Source organism: Bos grunniens, chromosome 5 (genome assembly GCF_055505025.1).
Source record: "Bos grunniens cultivar Pamir isolate PY7600 chromosome 5, Bosgru_T2T1.0, whole genome shotgun sequence".
Classification (NCBI taxonomy): Eukaryota; Metazoa; Chordata; class Mammalia; order Artiodactyla; family Bovidae; genus Bos; species Bos grunniens.
This window is the reverse complement of record NC_141169.1, coordinates 22,464,949-22,474,572: the sequence shown is the minus strand read 5'-3', so window position 1 is coordinate 22,474,572 and position 9,624 is coordinate 22,464,949.

Here is a 9,624-nt window from a genome sequence, read left to right as displayed (position 1 = left end):
GGGTTATCGTTACCATCTTTCTAAATTCCATATATATGCGTTAGTATACTGTATTGGTGTTTTTCCTTCTGGCTTACTTCACTCTGTATAATAGGCTCCAGTTTCATCCACCTCATTAGAACTGATTCAAATGTATTCTTTTTAATGGCTGAGTAATACTCCATTGTGTATATGTACCATAGCTTTCTTATCCATTCATCTGCTGATGGACATCTAGGTTGCTTCCATGTCCTGGCTATTAAAAATAGTGCTGCGATGAACACTGGGGTACACGTGTCTCTTTCCCTTCTGGTTTCCTCAGTGTGTATGCCCAGCAGTGGGATTGCTGGATCATAAGGCAGTTCTATTTCCAGTTTTTTAAGGAATCTCCACACTGTTCTCCATAGTGGCTGTACTAGTTTGCATTCCCACCAACAGTGTAAGAGGGTTCCCTTTTCTCCACACCCTCTCCAGCATTTATTATTTGTAGACTTTTGGATCGTAGCCATTCTGACTGGTGTGAAATGGTATCTCATAGTGGTTTTGATTTGCATTTCTCTGATAATGAGTGATGTTGAGCATCTTTTCATGTGTTTGTTAGCCATCTGCATGTCTTCTTTGGAGAAAGAAGACATTGAGTATTATATTTTAAAGTGCTTCTTCTCTTGGTGTAGCTAAGAGCATATGAAAGGGCCAAAGGTCTTGTTTTGTTCCATGTTTATCAATATTTGGTAGAAAAGAAAGCTAGGAGTGTTAAAAAGAAAAAAAAAATTCTTTGTTCTCTTTTTTCTTTCTATTTGTTGTATCTTTGTTCTATTTTCCTTCCCTTTTCAGCCTTATCAAAGTTTCTCTGATTTATCCTTTTATGCTTCTGTCACTATTCTATCCCCTTTGTCTCCTGTTTGGTACTCTGCTTGCTGTTGGCTTTATTCTTTCTTTCTTGCATCTTCTAAATCTCACTCAGTATCCTGAACACTCTCCTCTGAAGCATTTAGCTGGACATCTATCGTCCTACCTCCATCTCTCACCAAGAGCTGCTTTTCTGGGCACTGGATGTTATGTTGATAAAGGCATAGGGAAGAACTTCTTGCCCTTGCCACTTAGCATCCCACTTGGATCCAGTCACCATGCCAAAAGAAGCTGTGAAACTGTTTTTTGGTATGGCTCTAAAAGGAGCACTGAAAATGACCCTCCCATCTGGGCTTGGTTTTATGGGGCAGAGGGATGTAAGTTCTGATCTCAGGATGACTTTGCCAGATCAAGGAGCTTGGAATCACCATAGATTTATTGGACAATAAATCTGCATGCTTGGGCCTGCATCAGTTGGTTTCACTCTTCATGCATTGAGATACAGTTTTTGCCTTTTCTTTCTTTTTTTTTTTAATTTATTTTAAATTTTTAAAAGAAAATCCATCCTGAACCCTCCTCCCTCCTCCCTCCCCATACCATCCCTCTGGGTCTGCCTTTTCTTAACTGTTTAAAATGTTGTGGTACTGGGTTGAGTTTTTGCAAGCATTTGTTATTGTTTCTGTTGTTATTTACTACTAACTGGGTTTGCATGTTTGCTTGTCTTATAATTCAGTGTATAACCATCATCACAGTCTATTTTCAGAACATTTACAAACTCCCTAAAAAAAGAAACTCCAAACCGTATTCATTAGCCATCTTTCTTCATTCCCCAACTGAGGAACTACTAATATTCAGTTTTCTGCCTCCATGGATTTGCTTATTTAGGGCATTTCAAATAAATGGAATTACCCACAATGTGTGGTCTTCTGTGAGTGATTTCTTTCATTTAGCATGATATGTTCAACGCTCATTCATTTTAAAGCATGTATCTGTACTTCATTTTTTTATTGCTAAGAAGCATTCTATTGCATGAATATGCCACATTTTGACTATCCGTTCATCAGTTTATGGTTATTTAGCTTGTTTCCACTTTTTAGTCATTATAAATAATCGTCATTCATAGTAATGAACATTCATGAGCATGCTTTTCTGTGGATATATGTTTTAATTTCACTTGGGTATCTATCTAGCATTGGTATAGATAGGTCTTACGATAATTCCACAGCCACCATTTTGAGGATCTTTCAAACTATTTTCTAAAATGCCTGCCCTGTTTTACACAAATTCATTCTTTTGATTGTGGGCATCTTGTTTTCCCAACACCATTTGCTGAAAAGACTGTCCTTTGCTCACTGAATTGTCATGGTGCTCTTGTTGCAAATAAATTGGGCATAAATGTAAAGATTTTTTTTCTGGACTGTCAATTTAAATACATATGTCTAATCTCATGCCAGCACCACATTGTCTTGATTACTGTAAATAAATTTTGAAAATGAGAAATACGAGTCCTCTAATTTTGCTCTTTTTCAAGATTCTTCTGGTTATTCTGAGTCCCTTGGCTTTTTGTATGAATTTTAGAATCATTTTGTCAATTATTGCAAGAAAATCAGCTATACTTTGAAAAGGACTACACTGAATTGGTAGATTAATTTACTGAGTAGTAATACATCTTTAAAATGTTAAGTCTTCTCATCCATGAAGGTAGGATATTGTTCCATTTATTTGGATCTTTAATTTCTTTCAGTAATAGCATTATACTTTAAAATGTTATTTCTATTTATTTGATATATTTTGCTACTATTGTAAGTGGAATTATGTTCTTATTTTAATTTTTGGATTATTTGCGGCTTGTTATTTTTGTACTTTGAGCTTATATTGAGGTGCAAAATTGAATTTGATTATTAGTACTAATAATGAATTTCTTTGGATTTTCTATATACAAGATCAAGTCACTTGCAAATAGAAATAGTTTCAATTCTTCCTCAAGGTAGGCTGGAGGTGAGTGATTGGTACTGTCTTTTTTCTTACATATTTTCTGCTCATGCACCCAGATTTGCGTGTGCATATGGCCTTTTGGATCCTCAGAAATATGTCAAACTCCTCTATAGCCATCTACTTCTCTAGCAGTTCCTTTAAAATTTCAGGTGAGGTCCTTGTTTTCCATTGCTGAAGTCATAAGCATAAGCAGTTGCTTCTAGAAGTTTGTTATTGTGTTAGAAGTGCCCTGGAGATAGGCCTCAGGTAAGCTGAGCTCTGAGTCAAATCAAAGAGCCAACATACTCTGGGAACAGAGATTTTCTAGGGCACTGCAATTTTGAATAGACTATTGACCTTTTTCTTGGATGATACTTTTACTGGACTTCCACAAGATGTCAGATTTCTCCATTGTCAGCAATGTCGTCAGCTTTTGTCTAGGATGTCACTGAGCTGGGGAGTGAAAGGTTAAGTATAACCTAAGTCAGGATGACAGATAACCCACTGTCTCACTGAGGTTCAGTGATTTTTTTTCTATATAGATGGTTTTTAGTTTGTTACTGTTTAGTCACTAAGTCATGTCTGACTCTTGAGACCCTCGTGGACTGTAGCCCACCAGGTTCCTCTCTCCATGGAATTTCCCAGGCAAGAATACTGGAGTGGGCTGCCATTTCTTATTCCAGGGAATCTCCCCAACACCAGGGATCAAATATATGTCTCCTGCGTTGACAGGTGGATTCGCTACCACTGAGCCATCTGGGAACCTATATGTAGAGTATGTCAGGTGAAATGATGGACTGGATGAATCACAGGCTGGAATTAATATTTCCAGGAGAAATATTAACAACCCCAGATATGCAGATGATACCACTCTAATGGAAGAAAGTGAAAAGTAACTAAACAGTCCCCTGATGAAGGTGAAAGAGAAGAGTGAAAAAGCTGGTTTGAAATTCAGTGTTCAAAAACTAAGATCATGGTATCTGGTCCCATCACTTCCTGGCAAGTTGAAGGGGAAAAAGTGAAGCAGTGACAGATTTTATTTTTGGAGGGGCTCCAAGCTCACTGCAGTTGGTGACTGCAGCCGTGGCATTAAAATAAGCTTGTTCCTTAGAAGAAAAGCTATGACAAACCTAGGCAGTGTATTATAAAGCAGAGACATCACTTTGCCAACAAATGTCGTGTAGTCAAAGCTATGGTTTTTCCAGTAGCCATGTATGGGTGTGAGAGCTGGATCATAAAGAGGGCTGGACTGGAATCATATGGAAACTTATTCAGAAACATGACTAGTACCCAGGCTATAATGACTCAAAAGTTGGGCATGCTTTTCATTGCTGAGTAGAGCCTATATGTGTAAGTTCTTGGGTTTCTCATAGAATGAGACTAGTTCCAAGAGGGAGCATCCAAGTCACTTGTAGTTATTTCCATCATACTGTATTGATCAAAGGAATCAAAAGCTCATCCAGATTCCGAAAGAGGGCTCACAAACTTAGCCTCTTTATGGGCTGTAGGAAGGTGCTATTGCAAAAGAGCGTGTGGGTGGCAGATGCTGTGTGGATATCTATTGAAAGCACATTTGTCCACATTCATTGCTATGTAGTTACCTTTTTAACTGTCTATCATCTCATCTGAAACTCAAGTTCAAGGAAGTTGACTTAGGTCTCTCTATATTCCCAATGCCAAGCACTCAGTAAATGTTTGAACTGAAGGCTTAAAGGCTGGAGAGATGTACAGAAGAAATGTGAGAAGAAAAAGGAACTTGAAATTGACTAATTGTATCAGCTTTATAATGAGTGAGGGTGTCTCCTTGATGTGAAAACAGCTTGGTGTGTGGATCTATGTTTCTTTAACCTACTTTTCCTTTCTGCTTTCAGTTTCTTTTTCATTCAGCCAAGATGGGAATATTCATCATTTCCAAGGCTCTGTGCCATTACCCTCAATTACCATTTTGTTTTTAGCTTTATACTGGCGAAACTGTGCCCCTGGCCAACCTAACCATTCATCTCTCTGTACTCTACAATGAATTATTGATCACTGCCAGATAAAATTCACCCAGGCTTCTAGGATGCTCCTGTGAGCTCACAGTTGATGCTTGTATTAGTTTGGATAGGTTTATAGATTGATCAGGCTTCCTTCCTGGCTATAGTTCTCTCATTTCTCTTCCTAAGGCCCAGGCTGAAGGGGCATCAACCACCTGAGGCATGTTCTTCTCCTGATGGGGGTCAAAAATACCAGAGACACCATGAGTAGAAATAAACACCATATTTACTACTTAGAATCAAAACTGGCACATTGTCCTTTCATTTTCTTTCTTTTTTTTTTAAATTTTATTTTATTTTTAAACTTTACAATATTGTATTGCTTTTGCCATATATGGAAATGAATCTGCCACAGGTATACATGTGTTCCCCATCCTGAACCCTCCTCCCCGCTCCCTCCCCATACCCTCCCTCTGGGTCATCCCAGTGCACCAGCCCCAAGCATCCAGTATCATGCATCGAACCTGGACTGGCGACTCGTTTCATATATGATATTATACATGTTTCAATGCCATTCTCCCATTGTCCTTTCAGATGCACTCTACCGTCCAAAGAAAGACTAAGCCAAACAATATGAAGCAAGTATATTCCTTATGTAGATAGAGGCAAACAATGGTACACTATATTCCAAATTTTCACTGGATCTTCTCAGCTGTCCCTCGTTCTTTCTATGTACCTCCAATTACTGATTTTTATGATTTTCCTCGAAAGTCATTTACAATTTCATTCAGGATCTCAATCTCTCCATTAACCTACCTTATTCTAAGTAAAAGAGTCACTCTCCAACTTCAAAGATAAATTCGAGATTTTTCAGCAGGGGCTTTCTTAACTTGTAGTGGATCCCTTATAACAGTCACTTCTCTGTATGTTCCCCTCCAAGCTTAGTGCAAATCATATCCATGGTTCAGTTTAATGCTAATCCTTTCACCTCTTTTCTGGACCCCAGCCCTTCTGATCTTCTTTAGATTTGACACTGTTAATTATATCCTCTTATAATTTTAAATTGTTCGTCTCATCTTATTAATAGAGTAGTTATGAGACAGTATAAACTATGAAAGTATCAAAAATTCAGCCATATTGTTTCATCATATGAATATTGGAAATATTATTTTAATATAGGAAAAGCATGAAAATAATTCAGTATAGAATGAAACAGATTGAATGAATAAACCAAGTGGTACAGACACCTATGTGCGAGGCTTTAAACTGACAGGGGACATGAATTCTTTAAATTTTACTTTCTGTGGCACACCAATTATAAAAAGAGACGCCAAATGATAGCTATGGTAGTTAGAGAATTTTCTTGGATGCCTTCATCTCTAGGCTTTAAGACAATTGAAATCTCTGGTTGCTAAGCCAATGCTGTGAGCTGATGATGAATTAGTTTTCTGTTGCTGAGTAACAAATTACCATCGTATACTTATGGCCTTAATACATGTTTATTACCTCAGTTTCTATAGTCTCAGTGCACTTTAACTGAGCCTTTGTCTTGGGATTTTATTTTATTAATTAATTTATTTTAATTGGAGAATAATTACTTTACAATATTGTGATGTTTTTGCCATGCATCAACATGAACTGGCCACAGGCATACATGTGTCTCCCTCATTCTGAATCCCCTTCCCACCTCCCTCCCCACCTTATCCCTCTGAGCTGTCCCAGAGCACTGACTTTGGGTGTGCTGCTTCACGCATTGACCTTGCACTGATCATCTGTTTTACATATGGTAATATACGTGTTTCAGTGGGATTCTCTCAAATCATCCCACTTTCGCCGCCTTCTGCTGTGTCCAAAAGTCTCTTCTTTACCTCTGTGTCTCCTTTGCTGCCCTGCATGTAGGATCGATGGTACCATCTTTCTAAATTCACATATATGTGTTAATATACAATATTCATCTTCGTCTTTCTAACTTACTTCAATCTGTATAATAGGCCTCATTAGAACTGACTCAAATGCATTCCTTTTTATAGCTGAGTACCGAAATCAGATTGATTATATTCTTTGCAGCCAAAGATGGAGAAGCTCTATACAGTCAACAAAAACAAGACCAGGAGCTGACTGTGGCTCAGATCATGAACTCCTTATTGCCAAATTCAGACTTAAATTGAAGAAAGTAGGGAAAACCACTAGACCATTCAGGTATGACCCAAATCAAATCCCTTATGATTATACAGTGGAAGTGAGAAATAGACTTAAGGGCCTAGATCTGATAGAGTGCCTGATTAACTATGGAATGAGGTTTGTGACATTGTACAGGAGACAGGGATCAAGACCATCCCCATGGAAAAGAAATGCAAAAAAGCAAAATGGCTGTCTGGGGAGGCCTTACAAATAGCTGTGAAAAGAAGAGAAGCAAAAAGCAAGGGAGAGAAGGAAAGATATAGGCACCCAAATGCAGAGTTCCAAAGAATAGCAAGAAGAGATAAGAAATCCTTCCTCAGTGATCAATGCAAAGAAATAGAGGAAAACAACAGAATGGGAAAGACTAGAGATCTCTTCAAGAAAATTAGAGATACCAAGGGGACATTTCGTGCAAAGATGGGCTTGATAAAGGACGGAAATGGTATTGACCTAACAGAAGCAAAAGACATTAAGAAGAGGTGGCAAGAATACACAGAAGAACTGTACAAAAAAAAGCTTCACGGCCCAGATAATCATGATGGTGTGATCACTCATCTAGAGCCAGACATCCTGGAATGTGAAGTCAAGTGGGCTTTAGAAAGCATCACTACGAACAAAGCTAGTGGAGGTGATGGAATTCCAGTTGAGCTACTTCAAATCCTGAAATGATGATGCTGTGAAAGTGCTGCACTTAATATGCCAGCAAATTTGGAAAACTGAGCAGTGGCCACAAGATTGGAAAAGGTCAGTTTTCATTCCAATCTCAAAGAAAGGCAATGCCAAAGAATGCTCAAACTACTGCACAATTGCACTCATCTCACATGCTAGTAAAGTAATGCTCAAAATTCTCCAAGCCAGGCTTCAGCAATACGTGAACCGTGAACTTCTTGATGTTCAAGCTGGTTTTAGAAAAGGCAGAGGAACCAGAGATCAAATTGCCAACATCCACTGGATCATGGAAAAAGCAAGAGAGTTCCAGAAAAATATCTATTTCTGCTTTATTCACTATGCCAAAGCCTTTGACTGTGTGGATCACAATAAACTGTGGAAAATTCTGAAAGAGATGGGAATACCAGACCACCTGACCTGCCTCTTGAGAAATCTGTATGCAAGTCAGGAAGCAACAGTCTGAACTGGACATGGAACAACAGACTGGTTCCAAATAGGAAAAGGAGTACGTCAAGGCTATATATTGTCACCCTGCTTATTTAACTTATATGCAGAGTACATCATGAGAAACGCTGGGCTGGAAGAAACACAAGCTGGAATCAAGATTGCCGGGAGAAATACAAATAACCTCAGATATGCAGATGATACCACCCTTATGGTAGAAAGTGAAGAGGAACTAAAAAGCCTCTTGATGAGAGTGAAAGTGGAGAGTGAAAAAGTTGGCTTAAAGCTCAACATTCAGAAAACAAAGATCATGGCATCTGGTCCCATCACTTCACGGGAAATAGATGGGGAAACAGTGGAAACAGTGTCAGACTTTATTTTTTTGGGCTCCAAAATCACTGCAGATGGTGACTGCAGCCATGAAATTAAAAGACACTTACTCCTTGGAAGGAAAGTTATGACCAACATAGATAGCATATTCTAAAGCAGAGACATTACTTTTCCAACAAAGGTCCGTCTAGTCAAGGCTATGGTTTTTCCTGTGGTCATGTATGGATGTGAGAGTTGGACTGTGAAGAAGGCTGAGTGCCAAAGAATTGATGCTTTTGAACTGTGGTGTTGGAGAAGACTCTTGAGAGTCCCTTGGACTGCAAGGAGATCCAACCAGTCCATTCTGAAGGAGATCAGCCCTGGGATTTCTTTGGAAGGAATGATGCTGAAGCTGAAACTCCAGTACTTTGGCCACCTCATGTGAAGAGTTGACTCATTGGAAAAGACTCTGATGCTGGGAGGGATTGGGGGTAGGAGGAAAAGGGGATGACAGAGGATGAGATGGCTGGATGGCATCACTGACTCGATGGACGTGAGTCTGAGTGAACTCTGGGAGTTGGTGATGGACATCGAGGCCTGGAGTGCTGCAAATCATGGGGTCGCAAAGAGTTGGACACGACTGAGCGACTGAACTGAACTGAACTGAATGTGATATGTACCCTAACTTCCTTATCCTTTCATCTGCCAATGGATATTTAGGTTGCTTCCATGTCTTAGCTATTGTAAATGGTGCTGCAATGAACACTGGAGTAGAAGTGTCTTTTTCAATTCTGCTTTTCTCTGGGTATTTGCCCAGCAGTGGGATTGCTGGGTTGTATGGCACTTCTATTCCCAGTTTTGGAAAATGTAGGTCAGAACTTTGATCTCCTCTGAGCCTTGAGATCACCTTCACAGCTTACACTGATTGTTGGCAGAGTTCAGTTCCTTGTCGTTGTAAGATTGAAGTCCTTTTTCTGAAACTGAAGTCCAGTTTTCTCTCTGGCTGTGGTTTGGGGACTGCTCTTAGTCCCTAAAGGCTGCCCTCAGGTCCTTGCCACATGGTCCTTTAGACAGGCAGCTCACAACGTGATTGTTTGCTTCTTTATGCTGCAGGAGAATCTATCTTGTTGTGAAGCTGTCTTTTAAGAAAAGCTTAAATTCTATTTTTTAAATTCACTTTTATTTTTAAAGACTGTATAGTTTCTTTTATGCCTACAATTTTTTTTTTTTTTCGGTGAGCCAT